The sequence below is a fragment of the Tursiops truncatus genome, chromosome 3 (assembly GCF_011762595.2).
Source record: "Tursiops truncatus isolate mTurTru1 chromosome 3, mTurTru1.mat.Y, whole genome shotgun sequence".
NCBI lineage: Eukaryota > Metazoa > Chordata > Mammalia > Artiodactyla > Delphinidae > Tursiops > Tursiops truncatus.
The window spans coordinates 31,679,286-31,703,752 of NC_047036.1; the positions used below are offsets into that span (position 1 = coordinate 31,679,286).

General features: G+C 40.4%; 1 long non-coding RNA gene and 1 pseudogene across 3 annotated transcripts in view; one reads left to right on the plus strand and one right to left on the minus strand.

The window, feature by feature from the left end:
- Nucleotides 1-24,467, minus strand: part of LOC141278268 (uncharacterized) — a 283,972-nt gene that overhangs the window by 77,786 nt on the left and 181,719 nt on the right. The window lies entirely within an intron of this gene.
- Nucleotides 18,538-20,147, plus strand: LOC117311908 (histone deacetylase 2 pseudogene; annotated as a pseudogene).

Below are 24,467 nucleotides of genomic sequence, written 5' to 3' on the forward strand. Positions count from 1 at the left end.
GGACGACCTGCCAATCTTTATGCCCGGTACAGGGGATGCAATTCATTGTGAGAAAAAATAGAGGTCGTCCTTGCCCACATGAGGCTACGTTTTATTTGGGGAGCTAGTATTAATAAAATAACCTGCAAATAAGTGTCAGATTGTGACTATGGTAAGTGCTCTGAAGGGGGATACGCACTGGTGCCATGAAAAGATATAACGGGGAGACTTGGTTTATTCCAGAAAGTCAGAAAAGGTCCCTTGAGGAAGTGACTGTCAGCTGAGATCTGAAGTGTCAGACAGCCTTAAACTTGCACACAGGAGAGGGCAGAGTGCTGCAGGCAGAGAAAGCACGTATGCCCCAGCCCTGCGGAGGGAGCAGAAATGGTGCGTGGGATACTGGAATAGACACAGAGGCCGGGGGAGCCTCCAGACGAGATGCTGGAGGTGCGGCAGGGGCAGGATTAAGGTCTACTGGGCCATGTTAGGGTCTTCATTTTTGTCCCAGGAGCAGGCGGAGGCTATAGAAAGGCTTTAAAGTGGAGAAGGGATATGATGAGATTGGCATTCTGAGGAAAAAAAAAAAATCATTCTAGCTGCAGTGTGGAGCTGAATTGGAGAAGGTGAGAGAGAATGCAGGCAGAATAGTTAGTGCAAGAGAGGCTGGTGGACTTGAGCAGGATGGAAGTGAAGGGGATTCAAGGGATGATTAGGGGACCAAATCGAAATGAGTTGGCAATGACTTAGACACGGGCTGAGAGAGCCGGAGTCCTGCTGAGGTTTCTGGCTTGTGGGGATGCCTTCACTGAGAGCGGGAACACAGCAGAAGGACCAGGCTTGGGATGGAGATGGGAAATGTTCCTCTGAGACATCCAGGAAGAAATACCAAGTAGGCAATTGCATTCATGGCTGTAGTTTCTGACAGTCAGTGTGGGAAGGTAGCTTCTGTTGCATCCTGTTGCACTCTCCTTAGGATGGATGTATGGGGGAGAAGGGATACACTGGCAAAGAGAGTCAGTGGGCCTGGGCATGTGGGTGTTTGCACCTCCGTGCCTCTCTCTCCAGGGCAATTGGAGCCGCTGTCTAACCTGGGTGCTTGAGTTAGGCTGCTCAAGAATTTCTGACACTGGGTAAACAGCGCTTGAAAGAACCCGGTTAGCAAAGGATCAGAGGAGACCTAGGAGGGGGCTCTTGAGTCCTTGACAGAGGGAAGTTCTGGGGCCTCATATTTGTCCTTCATACCCCTAATGTGAGCCACTCATAGTCTAACAGCACTGTTGAACTTTGCTGTGATTTGGTTTCCTGGGAACCCAGAAAAGCACAGCATGTTCCTGTACGTGGACACAGTGTTATCTTTGGCTTGGCCTGAGGCTACCCCAGGTGCAGAACAGTGCAGGTGGTGCTGCTACCACTTGGAGGACAGAAGCGGGGACATAGCCTGGTCCTCCTGCTTCCCTCCCCCAGAGTGTGCGGTACAGATGCTCCATGAGGAGAAACAGGGAACTGGTTTCCCCATGAAGTTGTACAAATGAGTATCAGCAGGTCCAAAAGGGTTCCAGGAAGTTGGGTACGGGACCAATGCATTGCTTGAGAGCCCGGGGGGGCAACTGGACCCCCTTCTCCCATGGAACACCCCTGGGTGCTACTATCAGAAAGGGAATAATGGGGGACTGAACCCTGGGTCTGTCTGATTGGTCTGTTTTTATATTTCCTTAGATGTTGAAACTCTTTCCACCTGGGCACAGGGACAGACTTAATCCCCTGAATTTGGGAGAAGGAATTAAGGATGGTGTCTCAGTTCCTGCTTCTCCTCTTTTAGGGTCTATTTGCATGAAACATGTATTTTTATCTGTTAGAGAGTTTAGCAGTAAAGACCCTGCCCCTGTGGGCAAGACTTGCAGTTTTCCCTCCTCGCCTCTGATGGGGTGGGTAAGTTGTATTCTGCATCCTCCTCCTAGGAAACCCATTTGGCCTTCCTATTAAACTCTGCTTTCTAATATCAGCTTTAGCAATACTAAACGTGACTTTAAAAACATCTCCATCTGCCCATTTTTCATGTCTACGTTGAGCAGAAAACAGGACTGTCACCGTTGGGCCTTTTAAAACTCCAACATATACAGAAGAGTATGGAGAACATCAACCCTAGGCGAGCTTCCTACAGCTTAAAAGTGAAGCATCCTTCCAGCTGAGAGAATTTACCCCATTGAGAGAACTGAGCTTAACCTGCCAACTGCTATATCGAATATGATCTGGTACAAGTATATAATGGATACTTTTTTCCATCAGTAAGTGTGAAGTGGTTATATAGCGATTATACTGCAGGGAAAACTGAAGCAAACTCTTTTTGTGTCTTTCCCGCACTCACAGACTGGCCAGGCAGAATACGTTTCCATTTGCTCCTTCAGGTCCATTTCCACCCTTCTCCACTCTGCCATGCGCCCCAGGAGGCTGGCCGGGAAGAACAGCGTCAATGGTTCAGCCAATAAAAGGCACTGGAAGGAGGAGAGAGGTTGACAGAGAGGTCAGGGTATTTTTGACCTCAGTCTCTGCTGTTGTGGTCCTGTTCTTCTCCTGAGAGTCAAACTCCTGTCAGACGGCTCCTCTCCCACATTACAGCTCTGACTAAATTCCAATAACTCCACCTTCTCTTTGGCCCCTTCAAGCTTCAGGGCAGTAATGGCCACTCCCCATCATCAGCCCCCTTGGCTTCACCATCCCTTCTGACTCCATATCCCTGGCCATGCCTCTACAAATAGACCCTTTTTTTTTTTTTTTTTTGCGGTACGCGGGCCTCTCACTGCTGTGGCCTCTCCCGTTGCGGAGCACAGGCTCTGGACGCGCAAGCTCTATGGCCACAGCTCACAGGCCCAGCCGCTCCGCGGCATGTGGGATCTTCCCGGACCGGGGCTCGAACCCGCGTCCCCTGCATCGGCAGGCGGACTCTCAACCACTGCGCCACCAGGGAAGCCCCACTTCATTTTACAAATGAAGAAACTGAAGCCCAGAGAGGGGAAATGATTTTCCTAACGAGAAAGAGCTAGTATTGATCAGGATTTGGACATGGGTTAAAAACTTCGAAAAGACTTATTTCATCTGCCATTTTGGTCCCTTGTTTCTGGTCAGACATACGGTTTGAACTTTGTCATTAACTAGCTTTGTGATGTTGGACAATTCTCTTTACCTCTCTCGGCTTCAGTTTCCTTATCTGTGAAATGAAGAGGCAGAGCTAAAGAAATTTAAGCTCCAAAATTACTGGATACTAATGTGTATGTAAACGTATTACCCCATAATGGGTTGTTTCAGTCAGGATTCAGAAGTCACTCTAGCTATTTAAACAGAAGGAAATTCAATACAGAAAGTTAGGTGCTTACAAAGGCAATTGGAAGGAAGAGGGGAGCAGGAACTGGGGTGATCTGCCAGGAATGATGCCCAGAGCCATCCTGCTGAGATGTGGGACCCCTGGGCTAGAGGCAGGTGATAAAGCAAAACGATTACGGGCTTGACATCAAATAGCCCTTGGTAACACCTCCAGCTTTCCCACTTATGAGTGTGGCAATGTAGATAGCCTTTCTGAGCCCTATAAGACCAGATAACAAATGTGAAAATATCTAGCACATAGTAGGTAGTCAATTAAGTTGTGCCCTTGTGCCCTCTTCCCTCCTCCTTCTGAGGTAGAAATATGCTTATCTGGAAATAGAAGGAAACCTGTGCAAGCTGCAACAATGGGAAATAATGATAAAGAAGTAAGATGGGGCCAGAGAATAGGTTTTCCTAAAAAAAAAAAAAAAAAAAAGGTAGGTAAACAAGCTTGAATTATATAGGCAATAGGGGCTGATGGTAGTTTTTAGATAGAAAAATGATATGAGAAATTTGGTGCTTTGGCAAGATAAATATGACAAACATATTCAAGAAGTAAGTTGTTCTCTCAATGGTTAATAAGAGATGCATTCCTTTGTCCGTCTCTTTAAAAGAATGTTCCTTCCAATTTCATGGAAAACGCCCCTTGGGAAGCCACAGCGTAGACTATAATCCTTGTTTAGTAGGAAATATTTAATTGAAACAATGCCTCTCTTTGTTAAGCATAGAAGAATATTGTATCCTTCCAATAGGTGTGGTACTGCGGGCCTGGGACACAGGCTCCCTGAGTCCTAGACAGAGGGCTGAGAAATAGAGAGGTCATGGTAAGAAGACCTAACTCCAGTAAGATAGTGTCCCTCAAAAGGTGCACAACTGGGAAGCCACGGAACGAGAAGTTACATCAACCAGGAAAGCTAAAGTATGCCCCATCCCACAACTATGCGGGAATCACACAGACAAGAAAACAGCAGAGATCCTCCAATCGGCCCAGGCATGAGTTTTCAAGCTCTTAGTAACATGGGATCTGTAAAATCACTTAGGACCTCAAATGATTACAACTTGAGTGACCTTAGACATAGAAAAAAGTTTGTAGTTCCTTCCAACGTCAAGAAATTTTAGAACTAAAATCTACCTTGGAGTGTATCTAGTAGTTGCTTAAATACACATCCCGTAGGTGCTTAATAAATTTGGAGTGAACAAATTATCTACCAAAAATCTCTCATGAGTTTTTTCAGTTCTATTGAGATACAGCTGCCACACAACATTGTATTAGTCCAAGGTGTACTAAACATAATGATTTGATACACGTGTGTATTGCTAAATGATCACCACAATAGGTTCAGTTAACATCAGTCACCTCACATAGTTGCAATTTTTTTTCTTGTGATTAGAACTTTAAAGGTCCACTTTCTTAGCAACTTTCAAATGTGTGATAGAGTATTGTTAACTCTAGTCACCGTGTTGTGCATTACTTCCCCAGGACTTATTTATCTTATAACTGGAAGTTTGTACCTTTTGACCACTTTTACCACCCTGCTCCCTGCCCATTCCCTGCCTCTGGCAACCACCAATCTGTTCTCTATTTCTGTGAGTTTGGTTTTTATAGATTTCACATGTAAATGAAGTCATACAGTATTTGTCATTCTCTGCCTGACCTACTTCATTAGCATAATGCCCTCAAGGTCCATCCATGTTATTGTAAATGGCAGGATTTCCTCCCTTTTTATGGCTGAATAATATGTATACTGCATTTTCCTTATCCATTCATCCGTTGATGGACGCTTAGGTCGTTTCCATGTCTTGGCTATTATAAATAATGCTGCAACAAACATGGGGATGCATATATCTTTTCAAAATAGTGATTTCATTTCCTTCGGATATATACCCAGAAGTGGAATTGCTGGATCCTATGGAAGTTCTATTTTTAATGTTTTGAGGAATCTCCACTGTTTTCCATGTCGGCTGCACCAATTGACGTTCATACCAACAGTGCACAGGGGTTCGTTTTTCTCCACATCTTCACCAGCACTTGTTATCTCTCGTCTTTTTGGTAACAGCCATTTAACGGGGGTAAGGTGATATCTCATTGTGTTGATTTGCATTTCCCTGGTGATTAGTGATGTTGAGCACCTTTTCATGTACCTGTTGGCCATTTGTATGTCTTCTTTGGGAAAATGTCTATTTAGTTCCTCTGCCCATTTTTACTCAGTTTTTTTTTTTTTGCTATTGAGTTGTGTATGTTCTTTATATATTTTGGATATGAAACCTCTATCAGACATGTGATTTGCAAATTTCCCCATTTCGTAGGTGCTTTTTCATTTTGTTGCGCAGAGGCTCTTTAGTTTGTTTATTCTTGCTTTTGTTGCTTTTGCTTTTGGTGTTAAATCCATAAAAACGTTGCCAAGACTGATGTCAAGGAGCTTACCATCTATGTTTTCTTCTGTGAGCTTTACGATTAGAAGTCTTACATTCAAATCTTAATCCAGTTTGAGGTTAATCTTTAATCCAGTTTGAGTTTAATCCAGATTTTTGTGTACAGTGTAAGATTGGGGTCCAGTTTCATTCTTTGAATACAGCTGTCCAGTTTTCCCAACACCATTTATTGATGAGACTATCATTTCCTCATTGTATATTCTTGGCTCCTTTGTTGTAAATTAATTGACCATATAGGCATGGGTTTGTTTCTGGGCTCTCTATTATATTCCATTGATTTATGTGTCTGTTTTTATGCCAATACTATAATGTTTTGATTACTATATATTTGTAATATAGTTTGAAATCAGGAAGCATGATGCTTTCACCTTTGTTCTTCTTTCTCAAGATTGCTTTGGCTATTTAGGGTTTTTTGTGATTCCTTACAAATTCTAGGATTATTTTTTCTATTTTTGTGAAAAATGCCATTGAAATTTTTGATAGGGATTGCATTGAACCTGTAGATCACTTTAGGTAGTAAAACATTTTAACAATGTCAATTCCTCCAGTCCATGAGCACATAGTATCTTTCTATTTATTTGTGTCATCTTCAAGTTCTTTCATCAGTTTCTTATAGTTTTTAGTGTACAGATCTTTCACCTCCTTGGTCAAATTTATTCGTAGGAGTTTTATTATTTTTGCTGCAATTGTAAATGAGATTTTTTAAAAAATTTGTCTTTCTGATAGTTTGTATTAGTGTATAGAAATGCAACTGATTTTTGTATATTAATTTTGTATCCTGCAACTTTACTGAATTTGTTCATTAGTTCTCACAGTTTTTTGGTAGTCTTTAGGGTTTTCTATATATAATATGTAATCTGTAAATAGAGACAGTTTTACTGCTTCTTTTCCAATTTAGATGCCCTTTATTTCTTTTTCTTGCTAATTGCTCTGGTTAGGACTTCCAGTACTATGTTGAATAAAAGTGGTGAGAGTATCTTTGTCTTATTCCTTATCTTAGAGGAAATGCTTTCAACTTTTCACTGCTGAGTATGATATTAGCTGTGCACTTGTTACATATGGCCTCATTATGTTGAGGTATGTTCCTTCTTTGCCCATTTTGTTGAGAGTTGTTATCATGAATGGATGTTGAATTTTGTCGAATGCTTTCTCTGCATCTATTGAGATGATCATATGATTTTTATCCTTCATTTTTTTGATGTGATATATCACATTGATTGACTTGCAGGTGTTGAACCATGCTTGCATCCCTCAAAAAGTCCCCTTGGATCATAGTGTATACTCTTTGTAATGAATTGTTGAATTCAGTTTGCTAGTATTTTGTTAGAATTTTTGTATTATATTCATCAGGGATACTGGAGTATAATCTTTTTTTCTCTTGTAGTGTCCTTGTCTGGTTTTGGTGCCACAGTAATGCTGCCTCCATAAAATAAGTTTGGGAGTATTCCCTTCTCTTCCGTTGTTTTGGAATAGTTTGAGAAGGACCAGTATTAATTCCTCTTTAAATGTTTGGTAGAATTAACCAGTGAAGCCATGTGGTCCTGAACTTTTGTTTGTTGAGAGATTTTTGATTACTGATTCATTCTCCTTACTAGTAATTTGTCTGTTCAGATTTTCTATTTCTTCATGTTTGTAAGTTATGTTTCCAGAAATTTATACTATGTTGTCCAATAGAAGAAGAAAGAGAACAAAAGAATTACAAAACAGCCAGAAAATAATTAACAAAACGGCAATAGTAAGTCCATACGTTATCAATAATTACTTTAAGTGTAAAGGTACTAAATTCTCCAATCAAAAGACACAGAATGACCAAATGGATAAAAAAACAAGACTCAACTATATGCTGTCTACAAAAGGACCACTTCAGCTTTAAGGACACACACCGACTCAAAGTAAAGAAATGGGAAAAGACATTCCACGCAAATGAAACCAAAAGAAAGCTAAGGTAGCTATACTTATATCAGACAAAATAGACTTTAGAACAAAGAGTATAATAAGAGACAAAGAAGGTCATTATATAATGATAAAGGGATCAATCCAACAAGAGGCTATAACATTTATATATATATTTGCACCCAACATAGGAGCACCCAAATATATAAAGCAAATATTTGACACACCTGAAGGGAGAAATATACAGCAATACAATAATGTAAGAGAATTTAATACTCTACTTTCAACAATGGGTAGATTATCCAGACAGAAAATCAATAAAGGAACACTGGACTTAAGATACATGTTAGATCACAAGAACTTAACAGACATTTATAGAACATCCCATTCAAAAGCAACAGAATACACATTTTTCTCAAGTACACACAGAACATTCTCCAGGATAAATTATATGTTTAGCCAAAATAGAAGTCTTTAACTTAACTTTACATCTCAAGGAACTAGAAAAAGAAGAACAACTAAGAACAAACAAACTAAGCCCAAAGTTAGTAGAAAGAAGGAAATAACAAAGACCACAGCAGAAATAAATAAATAGACTAAAAATACAATAGAAAAGATCAATGAAACTAAGAGATGGTGTTTTGAAAAGATAAACAAGATAGATAAGCCTTTAGCTAGACTCACCAAGAAAAAAAGAGAGAAGACTCAAGTAAATAAAATTAGAAATGAAAGAGGAGACTACAGCTCATACCACAGAAATACAAAGGATTATAAGAGACTACTATGACCAATTATATGCCAATAAAAGTCTTCATTTTTAAAATGAAGTAGCCAAAAACTGAAGTGTTAAGTAACTGGACCAAGGTCACCAACTAGATAGGGGTAGAGCCAGGTCTAAAACTCAAGTCTCCTGACTTTCAATTGAACGTTTTATCTTACTCCATGTTGCCTTTGGCTCTTGTGTCTGAGGGAATTGGGTGTACATACATCATGGTATTGCCTATGAGAAATGTTTAGGATCAAAAACAGATAATTATAGCCATCTTCCTGGGCCTCTATTAGGTTCTTGTGACCCACAGGTCTCCATGGTGACATCCAGGAGTGGAAGCACCACTTCTACAATGCACTCAAGAGAGTCATACCAAGAACATGGCTTGTAGAGCCAAGCCAAAGGACAAGTTATGGGGTAGGGGCTGGCTCAGTATGCATGGATTTCTTCTGAACCCTCAATTTTTACTGAAAGTACTAAACATCTCCTCTGGCTTCCTCTGGTGTCAAAACATGAACACGACACAGGCAAAGTGGGGTCTTGAAATACTACTAACAAATGTGACACATATACAAGGGACGAAGAAAGTAAGAAAGAAAGAAATGAAGAGATAAAAGAGGAGAGAGAGAGGGAGAGGGAGAGAGACAGACAGAAAGAGAGACAGAGAGGGAAAGTGAGAGAGCAGAATAAGAGCTAGGACAGGGAGACAGTAAATAGATGCATATGCCAATGAAGCCATTTTTTCCTGGGCCACACCCTCCACCAGAAATCTGAAAGCTGGGCTCTTTTTCAGGATCTCTGAAGCTGTTTTGAGTTTCTTTCCATAGTTTCTAGGCGACTGTTTTTCACCAGGATCCCTGTGGGGAAACGGTTATTCTCTCAGCTCAGTGAGGGCTATTGACAAAGACTGGTTCTTCCTTGGAGGTAAAGAGTGACTTCTGTGAGGCTGAGGGAGAAAGTCTAACATCTCTAAGAGTTAAGACCCCCCAGCTTAACAAGTTGTCACAGCCGCCACTCCTGCCAGTGGGAGCATCTTGCCAGTTGCCTCAGTAACAGCAGATGCTTCACAGTGTGGCCCTTGGCGACAGTAACAAGGAGCACTGACTCTGCTCACAAACAACAGAAGCTCCTGTGATGAACCATGGAGATAACTGTCGGCATTTACTTATGTCAGTGCCTTTTTTAAGCCTCAGCATCTCTCAACTCATCTAGCAGCTTCTGTGCTTTTCAACAGGAGGAAGACTGCATACAACTCTCTCAGCCCTACGTCTCGAGGCCAACTCCCAGCAAGGTCCTGGTACCCTTTGGCCAAGAATTTCACATTTTCATATACACCCTAGAAAAAAGTCTCATATATGTTCACAAGGAGACCTGCAAAGTGATTCACTGAAGCATCTTTGTGATGGAAAAATCTTGGAAACTACTTAAACATTCATCCACAGGATATGAGATAAATACACGTTGCTGCATTCGAAGAGTTTACATTAAATAGAGTAGATAAAACGAACAAAACGGAGCTAAATGTAGCAACCAGGATGAATTTCAGAAATATAATAATGAGGAAGAAAAACTATATACAGAGATACTTTTTACATAAAGTTTGAAAGCATGGACAATTATGCTTTTTACTATACATGGAGGGAGTGGGAAGGAACCTGAAGAAAGTGAGAAAAAAATCATGGCAATATTTGGGGAAAGAGGATTCAAAGTAGAGAAAAAAGCAAGGGTCTAAGGCCTGAGGTGAAAACGTATTTGATGAGTTTCAGTAAGAGCAAGCAAGTGGATGTGGCTGGAGCAGAACATGTCGGGGAAGGGAAAGTATAGGAAATAAGGTCAGAGAGGTAGCCAATTGTCAGAACATGAACGACGGCCTTGCAGTTGCCATTAGAAAGTTTGGGCCCAGAAGCCTGTGGTATGACGCCTAAAATTAAGGCCCAATATTATGTCCTGCACTGACATGGGTAAGGGGGGAGTAAGAAGGCCTTGTCACACCAGAAGGGCTGCCCCCCATTCTGCTTCTGCAGAAAAGATCCCCTTGCCAAACACCCGTCTTAACAACTGGACCAGTTAGAGTTCCCGCTTACCCCAGAATTATTCAACCAATCACATCCTCCTGTGGGAACCAGTGGGCACCATTCCCTCTTAATACTACAAAGCCTCCCTGTTACCACTCCTGGCGCTTCACTCTGTTCCTGAGTGCAACTCCCATGCGGCCATGTGTGGTGCGCAGTGGACTCCTCCCCTAGACTGTGAGTGTATGTGAATGTGCTGTCGTCAGTCTCATCTGTCCAGTGCCCAGGAAATGGCTACAATGGTCTGTGCTTGATCCCAGACACAGAATCCCCCCTTCACCAATGGGGTGAATAGGAAACAATGGTAACAGAGTCACATGATTTGACTTATGCTTTAAATGGATACTGGCTTCTGTTGAGAATGAGCTACGAGGTGAAAACAAAAACATAACTACCAGATATGGGGTGGGGGCCTGATCCAGACATGACCATCATCTCACATAGAGGACAGTGGAAGAGGCGGTGGGGAGATGGGCCTGGATCTGAGATCAAATGTGGGTGTGAAAGAAAACGTCACTACTTTTGTTCCGATAACTGGTGGCCATTTTTTCATGCTGGAAAACCGGGAGAAGGGCTGTTGTACAGTGAAACTCCCTGTCTTATACAAGTTGTCACACAAATCAGAAAAAAAGGGAAAGAGTCTAACTCATTTGGTTTTAATACCATATCCAGGGCAAGAAGACAAAATTGTCTATAGATACAGGTTCACTTATGAACATGCACATGAAAACCCTAATTAAAATATCAGCAATTAGAATTCAATGATGACGAAGAGCTTCAAGACGGTGGAAGAGCAAGACGCGGAGATCACCTTCCTCCCCACAGATACATCAGAAATACATCCACATGTGGAACAATTCCTACAGAACACCTACTGAATGCTGGCAGAAGACCTCAGACCTCCCAAAAGGCAAGAAATTCCCCACGTACCTGGGTAGGGCAAAAGAAAAAAGAATAAACAGAGACAAAAGGATAGGGACGGGACCTGCACCAGTGGGAGGGAGCTGTGAAGGAGGAAAGGTTTCTACCCACTAGGAAGCCCCTTCGCGGGCGGAGACTGCGGGTGCCGAAGGGGGAAAGCTTCGGAGCCACGGAGGAGAGCGCAGCAACAGGGGTGCGGAGGGCAAAGCGGAGAGATTCCCGCACAGAGGATCAGGGCCGACCAGCACTCACCAGCCTGAGAAGCTTGTCTGCTCACCCGCCGGGGCGAGCGGGGCTGGGAGTTGACGCTCGGGCTTCGGCTGCCGGGAGAGGACTGGGGTTGGTGGCGTGAACACAGCCTGCAGGGGGTTAGTGCACCACGGCTAGACAGGAGGGAGTCCGGGGAAAAGTCTGGACCTGCCGAAGAGGCAAGAAACTTTTTCTTGTCTCTTTGTTTCCTGGTGCGAGAGGAGAGGGGATTAACAGCGCTGCTTAAAGGAGCTCCAGAGACAGGCGCGAGCTGCGGCTAACAGCGCGGACCCCAGAGATGGGCATGAGACACTAACACTGCTGCTTCCGCCACCAAGAAGCCTGTGAACAACCACAGGTCACTACCCCACCTCCCCTCGCGGGAGCCTGTGCAGCCCGCCACTGCCAGGGTCCCGTGAATGCAGGGACAACTTCCCCGGGAGAACGCACAGCGCTCCTCAGGCCGGTGCAATGTCCTGCCAGCCTCTGCCGCCGCAGGCTCGCCCCGCATCCATACCCCTCCCTCCCCACGGCCTGAGTGAGCCAGAGCCCACAAAGCAGCTGCTCCTTTAACCCCATCCTGTCTGAGCAAAGAACAGATGCCCTCCGGCGACCTACACGCAGAGGCGGGGCCAAATCCGAAGCTGAACCCTGGGAGCTGTTCGAACAAAGAAGAGAAAGGGAAATCTCTCCCAGCAGCCTCAGAAGCAGAGGATTAAATCTCCACAATCAACTTGATGTACCTGCATCTGTGGAATACCTGAATAGACAACGAATCATCCCAAATTGAGGAGGTGGACTTTGGGAGCAATGATATATATATATTCTTTTTCCCTTTTTCTCTTTTTGTGAGTGTGTATGTGTATGCTTCTCTGTGTGATTTTGTTTCATAGCTTTGCTTTTACCATTTGTCCTAAGGTTCTGTCTGTACCTTTTTTTTTCTTTTTACTTAAAAAAATTTTTTTTAATAATTATTTTTTATTTTAATAACTTTATTTTATTTATTTTACTTTATTTTATTTTATCTTCTTTCTCTCTTTCCTACTTTTTATTCTGAGCCATGTGGATGAAAGGCCCTTGGTGCTCCGGCCAGGCATCAGGGCTGTGCCTCTGAGGTGGGAGAGCCAAGTTCAGGACACTGGTCCACAAGAGACCTCCCAGCTCCACGTAATATGAAATGGCAAAAATCTCCCAGAGATCTCCATCTCAATGCCAAGACCCAGCTTCACTCAACAATCAGCAAGCTACAGTGCTGGATATCCTATGCCAAACAACTAGCAAGACAGGAACACAACCCCATCCATTAGCAGAGAGGCTGGCTAAAATCATAATAAGGCCACAGATATCCCAAAAAACACCACCAGATGAGGACCTGACCACCAGAAAGACAAGATCCAGCCTCATCCACCAGAACACAGGCACTAGTTCCCTCCACCAAGAAGCCTACAAAACCCACTGAACCTACCTTAGCCACTGGGGACAGACAGCAAAAACAACGGGAACTATGAACTGGCAGCCTGCGAAAAGGAGACCCCAAACACAGCAAGTGAAGCAAAATGAGAAGACAGAGAAACACACAGCAGATGAAGGAGCAAGGTAAAAACCTACCAGACCTAATAAATGAAGAGGAAATAGGCAGTCGACCTGAAAAAGAATTCAGAATAATGATAGTAAAGATGATCCAAAATCTTGGAAATAGAATAGAGAAAATACAAGACATGTTTAACAAGAACCTAGAAGAACTAAAGAGCAAACAAACAGTGATGAACAACACAATAAATGAAATTAAAAATTCTCTAGAAGGGATCAATAGCAAAATAACTGACGCAGAAGAACGAATAAGTGACCTGGAAGATAAAATAGTGGAAATAACTACTGCAGAGCAGAATAAAGGAAAAAGAATGAAAAGAATTGAGGACAGTCTCAGAGACCTCTGGGACAACATTAATGCACCAACATTCGAATTATAGGAGTCACAGAAGAAGAAGAGAAAAAGAAAGGGACTGAGAAAATATTTGAAGAGATTATAGTTGAGAATTTCCCTTATTTGGGAAAGGAAATAGTTAATCAAGTCCAGGAAGCACAGAGAGTCCCATACAAGATAAATCCAAGGAGAAACACACCAAGACATATATTAATCAAACTATCAAAAATTAAATACAAAGAAAAAATATTGAAAGCAACAAGGGAAAAACAACAAATAATACACAAGGGACTCCCCATAAGGTTAACAGCTGATCTTTCAGCAGAAACTGTAAGCCAGAAGGGAGTGGTAGAACATATTTAAAGTGATGCAAGAGAAAAACCTACAAACAAGATTACTCTACCCAGCAAGGATCTCATTCAGATTTGATGGAGAAATTAAAACTTTTACAGACAAGCAAAAGCTAAGAGAATTCAGCACCACCAAACCAGCTAATGCTAAAGGAACTTATATAGGCAGGAAACACAAGAGAAGGAAAAGACCTACAATAACAAACCCCAAACAATTAAGAAAATGGTAATAGGAACATACATATCAATAATTACCTTAAGTGTAAATGAATTAATTGCTCCAACCAAAAGACATAGACTGGCTGAATGGATACAAAAACAAGACCTGTATAAATGTTGTCTACAATAGACCCACTTCAGACCTAGGGACACATACAGACTGAAAGTGAGGGGATGGAAAAAGGTATTCCATGCAAATGGAAATCAAAAGAAAGCTGGAATAGCAATTCTCATATCAGACAAAATGACTTTAAAATAAAGACTATTACAAGAGACAAAGAAGGAAACTACATAATGATCAAAGGAACGATCCAAGAAGAAGATATAACAATTGTAAATATTTGTGCACCCAACATAGGAGCACCTCAATACATAAGGCAAATGCAAACAGCCATAAAAGGCGAAATCGACAGTAACACAATCATAAGTAGGGGACTTTAACACCCCACTTTCACCAATGGACAGATCATGCAAAATGAAAATAAATAAGGAAACACAAGCTTTAAATGATACATTAAACAAGATGGACTTAATTAATATTTATAGGACATTCCATCCAAACACAACAGAATACACATTCTTCTCAAGTGCTCATGGAACATTCTGCAGGATAGGTCATATCTTGGGTCACAAATCAAGCCTGGGTAAATTTAAGAAAATTGAAATCATATGAAGTATCTTTTCCAACCACAATACTATGAGACTAGATATCAATTACAGGAAAAGATCTGTAAAAAATACAAACACATGGTGGCTAAACAAAGCACTACTTAATAACCAAGAGATCATTCAAGAAATCAAAGAGAGAAAATTAAAAAATACCCAGAAACAAATGACAATGAAAACACAACGACCCAAAAGCTATGGGATGCAGCAAAAGCAGTTCTAGGAGGGAAGCTTATAGCAATACAATCCTACCTTAAGAAATAAGAAACATCTCAAATAAACAACCTAACCTTACACCTAAAGCAATTAGAGAAAGAAGAACAAAAAAACCCCGAAGTTAGAAGGAAAGAAATCATAAAGATCAGATCAGAAATAAATAAAAAAGAAATGAAGGAAACAACAGCAAAGGTCAATAAAAGTAAAAGGTGGTTCTTTGAGAAGATAAACAAAATTGATAAACCACTAGCCAGATGCATCAAGAAAAAAACGGAGAAAACTCAAATCAGTAGAATTAGAAATGAAAAAGAAGTAACTGCAGAAATACAAAGGATCATGAGAGATTACTACAAGCAACTATATGCCAATAAGATGGACAACCTAGAAGAAATGGACAAATTCGTAGAAATGCACAACCTTCTGAGACTGAACCAGGAAGAAATAGAGAATATGAACAGCCCAATCACAAGCACTGAAATTGAAACTGTGATTAAAGAACTTCCAACAAACAAAAGCCCAAGACCAGATGGTTTCACAGGCAAATTCTATCAAACATTTAGAGAAGAGCTAACACCTATCCTTGTCAAACTCTTCCAAAATACAGCAGAGGGAGGAACACTCCCAAACTCATTTTACGAGGCCACCATCACCCTGATACCAAAACCAGACAAGGATGTTACAAAGAAAGAAAACTACAGGCCAATATTGCTGATGAGCATAGATGCAAAAATCCTCAACAAAATACTAGCAAACAGAATCCAACAGCACATTAAAAGGATCATACACTATGATCAAGTGGGGTTTATCCCAGGAATGCAAGGATTCTTCAGTATATGCAAATCAATCAGTGTGATAAACCATATTAACAAATTGCAGGAGAAAAACCATATGATCATCTCAATCGATGCAGAGAAAGCTTCTGACAAAATTCAAGACCCATTTATGATAAAAACCCTCCAGAAAGCAGGCATAGAGGAAACTTTACTCAACATAATAAAGGCCATATATGACAAACCCACAGCCAACATCATCCTCAATGGTGAAAAAATGAAACCATTTCCACTAAGATCAGGAACAAGACAAGGTTGCCCACACTCACCACTATTATTCAACATAGTTTTGGAAGTTTTAGCCACAGAAATCAGAGAAGAAAAAGAAATAAAAGGAATCCAAATCAGAAAAGAAGAAGTAAAGCTGTCACTGTTTGCAGATGACATGATACTATACATACAGAATCCTAAAGATGCTACCAGAAAACTACTAGAGCTAATCAATGAACCTGGAAAAATAGCAGGATAGAAAATTAATGGACAGAAATCTCTTGCATTCCTATACATTAATGATGAAAAATCTGAAAGAGAAATTAAGAAAACACTCCCATTTACCGTTGCAATAAAAAGAATATAATATCTAGGAATAAACCTACAAAAGGAGAAAAAAGACCTGCATGCAGAAAACTATAAGACACTGATGAAAGAAAGATGATACAAATAGATGGAGAGATATACTATTTTCTTGGATTGGAAGAATCAATATTGTGAAAATGACTGTACTACCCAAAGAAATCTACAGATTCAATGCAATCCCTATCAAAGTACCACTGGCATTTTTCACAGAACTAGAACAAAAAATTTCACAATTTGTATGGAAACACAAAAGACCCTGAATAGCCAAAGCAATCTTGAGAAAGAAAAACGGAGCTGGAGGAATCAGGCTCCCTGACTTCAGACTAAACTACAAAGCTACAGTAATCAATACAGTATGGTACTGGCACAAAAACTGAAATATAGATCAATGGAACAAGATAGAAAGTCCAGAGATAAAGCCACGCACATATGGTCACCTTATCTTTGATAAAGGAGGCAAGAATATACAGTGGAGAAGAGACAGCCTCTTCAATAAGTGGTGCTGGGAAAACTGGACAGCTACATATAAAAGTATGAAATGAGAACACTCCCTAACACCATAAACAAAAATAAACTCAAAATGGATTAAAGAGCTAAATATAAGACCAGACACTATGAAACTCTTAGAGGAAAACATAGGCAGAACACTCTATGACATAAATCACAGCTAGATACTTTTTGACCCACCTCCTAAAGAAATGGAAATAAAAACATAAATAAACAAATGGGACCTAATGAAACTTGAAAGCTTTTGCACAGCAAAGGAAACCATAAACAAGACGAAAAGGCAACCCTCAGAATGGGAGAAAGTATTTTCAGACGAAGCAACTGACAAAAGATTAATCTCCAAAATATACAACCAACTCATACAGCACAATATCAAAAAAACAAACAACCCAATCCAAAAATGGGCAGAAGACTTTAATAGACATTTTTCCAAAAAAGATACACAGACTGTCAACAAACACATGGATGGATGCTCAACATTACTAATCATTAGAGAAATGCAAATCAAAACTGCAATGAGGTATCACCTCACACCAGTTAGAATAGCCATCACCAAAAAATCTACAAACAATAAATGCTGGCGAGGGTGGGGAGAAAAGGGAACCCTCTTGCCATGTTGGTGGGAATGTAATTGATACAGCCACTGTGGAGAACAGCATGGAGGTTCCTTAAAAAACTAAAAATAGAACTACCATATGACCCAGCAATCCCACTACTGGGCATATACCCTGAGAAAACCATAATTCAAAAAGAGTCATGTACCAAAATGTTCATTGCAGCTCTATTTACAATAGCCAGGACATGGAAGCAACCTAAATGTCCATCAACAGATGAATGCATAAAGAAGATGTGGCACATACATACAATGGAATACTACTCAGCCACAAAAAGGAACAAAATTGAGTTATTTGTAGTGAGGTGGATGGACCTAGAATCTGTCATACAGAGTGAAGTATGTCAGAAGGAGAAACACAAATACCATTTGCTAACACATATATATGGAATCTAAGGAAAAGAAAAAAGATGGTCATGAAGAACCTAGGGGCAAGACGGGAATAAAGACACAGACCTACTAGAGAATGGACTTGAGGATATGGGGAGGGGGATGGGTAAGCTGTGCGAAAGTGAGAGAGTGGCATGGACATATATACACTACCAAACGTAAAATAAATAGCTAGTGGGAAGCAACCGCATAGCACAGGGAGATCAGCTCTGTGCTTTGTGACCACCTAGAGGGGTGTGATAGGGAGTGTGGGAGGGAGGGAGATGCAAGAGGGAAGAGATATGGGAACATATGTATATGTATAGCGGATTCACTTTGTTATATAGCAGAAACTAACACACCATTGTAAAGCAATTATACTCCAATAAAGATGTTAAAAAAATAATAATAGGTGCTCTCGGCCACTCAGCCGGGCGGTACCGAGCCCTCCCAGCACTCCCCTCCTCTCCTCCCTCCGGCCCTCCGGCCTGCCTTTCCCCGCGGCACTGCCACCCCCCCCCCCCCCCCACCTTCGCCCCAGCCCTCTTCTCTTCCCGCCGAGCGAGCCGCGGCAGCAGCAGCAGCAGCAGCAGCCAGAGGAGGAGCCGGAGGCGGTGGTGGCCGGGTAGCCCATGGCGTACAGTCAGGGAGGCAGCAAGAAGAAAGCCTGCTACTACTACTACGATGGTGATATTGGAAATTATTATTACGGACAGGGTCATCCCATGAAACCTCATAGGATCCGCATGACCCATAACTTGCTGCTAAATTATGGCTTGTATAGAAAAATGGAAATATATAGTCCCCATAAAGCCACTGCTGAAGAAATGACAAAATACCACAGCAATGAGTACATCAAATTTCTACGTTCAATAAGACCAGATAACACGTTCGAGTATAGTAAGCAGATGCAGAGATTTAATGGTGGAGAAGATTGTCCAGTGTTTGATGGGCTCTTTGAGTTTTGTCAGCTTTCATCTGGTGGTTCAGTTGCTGGGGCTGTGAAGTTGAACCGACAACAAACTGATATGGCTGTTAACTGGGCTGCAGGATTACATCATGCTAAGAAATCAGAAGCATCAGGATTCTGTTATGTTAATGATATTGTGCTTGCCATCCTTGAATTACTAAAGTATCATCAGAGAGTCTTATATATTGATATTGATATCCATCATGGTGATGGTGTTGAAGAAGCTTTTTATACAACAGATCGTGTAATGACTGTATCATTCCACAAATATGGGGAATACTTTCCTGGAACGGGAGACTTGAGGGATATTGGTGCAGGAAAAGGCAAATACTATGCTGTCAATTTTCCAGTGAGAGATGGTATAGATGATGAATCATATGGGCAGATATTTAAGCCTATTATCTCAAAAGTGATGGAGATGTATCAACCTACTGCTGTGGTGCTACAGTGTGGTGCAGACTCACTATCCGGTGATAGGCTTGGTTGCTTCAATTTGACAGTCAAAGGTCATGCTAAATGTGCAGAAGTTGTAAAAACTTTCAATTTACCATTACTGATGCTTGCGGGAGGTGGATACACAATCCGCAATGTTGCTCGATGTTGGACATATGAGACTGCTGTTGCCCTTGATTGTGAGATTCCCAGTGAACTGCCATATAATGATTACTTTGAGAATTTTGGACCAGACTTCAAACTGCATATTAGTCCTTCAAACGTGACAAACCAGAACACTCCAGAATATACGGAAAAGATAAAACAGCGTTTATCTGAAAATTTACGCATGTTGCCACATGCAGCTGGCGTCCAAATGCAAGCTATTCCAGAAGATGCAGTTCATGAAGACAGTGGAGATGAAGATAGAGAAGATCCAGACAAGAGAATTTCTATTCGGGCATCAGACAAACGGATAGCTTGTGATGAAGAATTCTCAGATTCTGAGGACGAAGGAGAGGGAGGTCGCAGAAATGTGGCTGATCATAAGAAAGGAGCAAAGAAAGCTAGAGTTGAAGAAGACAAGAAGGAAACGGAGGACAAAAAAACAGATGTTAAAGAAGATAAGTCCAAGGACAGTAGTGGTGAAAAAAACAGATACCAAAGGAGCCAAATCAGAAGAGCTCAGCAACTCCTGAATTTGAGAGTCTCATCACTTTCAGTGAGAAAATATTGGGAAGAAAAATGTTTTCTTTTTGAAGACTTCTGGCTTCATTTTATACTACTTTGTCATGGACTGTATTTATTTTCAAAATGGCTTTTTTTGGTTTTGTTTTTCTTGGCAAGTTTTACTGTGAGTTTTCTAATTATGAAGCAGAATTTCTTTTCTCCACCATGCTTTATGTGATAGTATTTAAAACTGATGTGTTATTATGTCAAAAAACTGCTCTATTCAAGAAGTAATTGGCCGTTCTGAGCTGATTTTTCCATCTTTTGTAATTATCTTTATTAAAAAATTGTACTTGGTAAAAAAATAATAATAATAATAAATAAATACTAAGAATTCAATGATGAAATTAAAGCATGATCAAATAGGGCCCATTTAAGAAAAATGGTTTAAGAAGTGAAAATATAAAACTATTAAAATAATTCATCACATTAATGAACTATAGAAGCAAAATTACATGAGTATCTCAACAAAAGCAGAAAAAGCACTGGATAAAATTCAATATCTATGTTTTTTTTAATAAACTCTTAGAAAACTAGGAATAGAGCGAAGCTTCTTTAACCTGATAAGAGCTTTCTACCAACCATCTACTGCAATCATCAAGTTTAATTTAAAAGTTTAGCTGCAATTTCCTTAAGGTCAAGAACAAGACATGAATGACTTGGTATCATTGCCATTCTTTAACAGAGTACAGGAAGTCCTGGTCACTGCATTAAGAACATGAAGGAAGGAGACCAAATTGTTATTATTTCCAGTTAAAAATATCATGATCAAATGCACAGAAAACCTAAGAAATCAGTAAACTGCTAAAATTAAAAGGGAGTTCAGCAAGTTTGTTAGGTATAAAAACAATGTGTAAAATTTAATAGTGTTCCTATGAATAGGCAATAACTCGATAGGCAACATAATAGAATGTAAGATACTATTAATGGTAGCAACAAAAACTATAAAATATGTAGATATCAACCAAAGAAAGAACATCTTTATAGAGAATAAATTTTAAACTATTAAAGCACAAATCAGAAAACCTAAACAAATGAAACATTAAATAACATATAGATTAACACCTTGCTCTGACATCATCGAATTAAGTTTTCCTTGATTAGTTTCTAAATTCAATGCAATTACAATCAAAATCCCAGAGTGAAATTTTTAACATGAAAAACAATTCCAAAATTTATGTAGAAAAATAAGAATTTTCAAAGAGTTAAGGCAAAATCAAAAAAGAAGATATATCAGGTATTGGAACACATTACAAACGAAGGAAACCTTTATTGATAAAGCTAACAGAAGTGGCAGGCTGTTAGCTTTATCAATAAAGTGGCAGACTGGGAGAAAATAATGACAACAGCTAAAACCCACAAATAATTAAATTTTAAAATACGTGAAGAAACTTTTGTAATTCAGTGTCCTCAAGTCCATTCTCTATGCCTGAATCTTTATTCCTGTCCTGCCCCTAGGTTCATCAGAATCATTTTTTTTTTAGATTCCATATATAAGTGTTAGCATATGATATTTGTTTTTCTCTACTTCACTCTGTATGACAGACTTTAGTCCATCCACCTCACTACAAATAACTCAATTTCATTTCTTTATACGGCTGAGTAATATCCCATTGTATATATGTGCCACATCTTCTTTATCCATTCATCTGTCGATGGACACTTAGGTTGCTTCCATGTCCTGGCTATTGTAAATAGTGCTGAATGAACATTGTGGTACATGTCTCTTTTTGAATTATGGTTTTCTCAGGGTATATGCCCAGTAGTGGGATTGCTGGGTCATATGGTAGTTCTATTTTCAGTTTTTTAAGGACCCTCCATACATGGCATGTTTAAATCCATGTGGCTGTCAGTATTTCTGGCCAATGGAGCACTGTGAAAGGAATGAAGAATACAGATAATAGAAAAGGTCATTTATCCACACTGACTCTTTTTAAAAGATATGCAGTAATGCAATTTCCAAATCATGCCAATGATTGTCCAAAATTAGAAGGAAAAGTGCCTACAGAGTTAGGAAGAGGAAATTACAAAGCAGGGTTTTAGGTATCAGCGTGTACTAAGCCAGGTAAGCAGACTGTGGAAAGTACCTCGAGGGCCATCATTTTGAGACCCTGCAAAGTAGATAAGGAAGGGAAATTTAAAACCAGGGCTCTCCACCCATCCTCCAGAAGAATGCTTTAATTTCTTTGTCTCTAATATCAAACGTGGAGGCTAGCAAGCTGCTGCCAACAGCTGGAAGCCTGCCATTCTGATGGAATGCTGCTATCCCTGTGAAGGCATCAATATCATGAACAATTCTGAACACATGAGAAGAGCCACCAAGGCCATACAAAAGTCTGGGGGCCCAGCCAGGATTAGAACACCAGCCTCAGCCACAATGTTAAATACAGTGAGAGTGCATATGGGGGTGGGAGTCAAGACAGGATGGTTTCCAAGAACCCAATGCTTGAAAGCCCAAAGACAGAATCTTGAGGATGCCCTGGTGTAAGCAGCATTGTTATTCAACTAAATAGACCCCTGCCCTTCTTGCTTACTTTCCTTCTCTCTCTCTTCCTCAGCTATGTCCTACTACTTTTTCATGCCCCCAAATGTGGAGCTTTTTGGTATTGGCTCTGTAATCCAGTGCATACGTTCCTATCTCTGGGGGCAAACAATTGCACTGTATGTAAATTTTCCCCTACTGCATGCCAAAAGAAAGTCAAATGTCTTCTGTTCGCTGTCCTTTACGCTGTCTTTCTATTAGATTTCTTCCTGTGAACTCTGACTTCTGCTGGTAATCTATTTTCACCCTTTCAGCAGCAATGAAAACTTAGAGTGATGTTCAATCTTTGTGGGGTAACAGAGAGCAAATCATTAACTCTGAGTACACTCCAATGCCAAGCAAGGTTTTCCCCAAAATCACTCCTTGGAAAAAAGAGGGAATTGCTTTATATTCTGAGTTTCTTACTAGAGGATGTTCTCATCCTTATTTTATTTCTAATAACACCATTCTTTGCAGGGAAGACACACTATCCTGAAACACTCATAATCAATGCAAGATTCTGATGTTTATAAGTGGAATCGGTGAACTTTAATACATATTTATTTTTTCTTTCCCTTGTATGAATGGCCTCATATTTGCAAGAGTGGATGTTGATGGGCACAAGCCTTCTAAATATCACTTTTTAAAATATTACAGTAAGTGGTTACATAGTGGATGTTGAAAATATGTAACTGCAGGATGAAAGAAAACAACTGTCATAGTACTGTGCTGTGGCTTGGAATAAGACTGAAATACAATAGTGGAGAAAATATGACTATAGTAACATTATGTAAAATATGAAATAATATATAAAGTGATATTAAAATATCAATTTTATAAGTGTACAAAATGATTAAATATATGTAACTAAGTTAATAACTTAAGTATTTATACGTAGGTGATTGGTGCTTTTTAGGTACATCTCTAAAATTTTTGGTGAGGGGGGATGGGGGGACTTATTCGGAGGATGGCAGAGGGTCTCATGTTTGGCATTGCCTTCTACTAGGGCATGTACAGTAGATATACAGACAGTGGCTGAATACTAACTATGGTTCCTGGGGAAGAACTACCAACACTTCACAGCGAGTTCTTTTCTTTCCCCAGTGTTATTGTGAAAGTATGTTTGCCTAACAGTCCTTATCTTGATTCCAGATCCTTAGTAAATGTTGGCTCTTTTCTACACATGACCATGGTAGTTTGTGAAAAAAGCACTCTGGGTCCTACACAAGGAAATGAGTGTTTGAAGTATTACTTCAAAAGTAGCCACTTTAGGAGACTCTATACATCTATTCAAAGAATGCCAGTCACGGGCCAAAGCTGCTGCGGAAGCTGCTTTGAGGACTGTCTTCCAAGAGTCAGTTCATAGGCCAAGTGACAGAGCCAGGCTCTGCCCTTTATAGGCAGCCCTGTTATTCTAGTTTTTAACCCCAAATGGTTACACTCACGCCATTTGCCAGATTGGCCTCTGGATGACTTTCAGCTCTTTCCAGAAATCATTAAATCCACTCCCTTCCACTGGCTCCCATCCCCCAACCCCAGCCCAAAGGATGAAGACTTGGCACAGAGCGGGACGCTCAGAAAAATGCTTTGCAAACTCCGAAGACAGTTCCACAAGAGGAGTTCCAAATGTTTAGAGGAAAAACAACACAGTTAGAGTAAGTATATGACCTCCCAATGAGAATGAGCTAAAAAGAGACAACATTCCTTTGAGTTTAAGTACAGGGAGATTTGTTTTTAAAAATCACTTTATATTCTTACCTCATGTTTGAAATGTGCAAGCCTTGCATTTCATACCAGGTTGTCAGGTATAGCAAAAACTTGTATCTGCTTACTGTTTAATCAAAATAGAAAGCCTTAGGCTTTTTTTTTTTT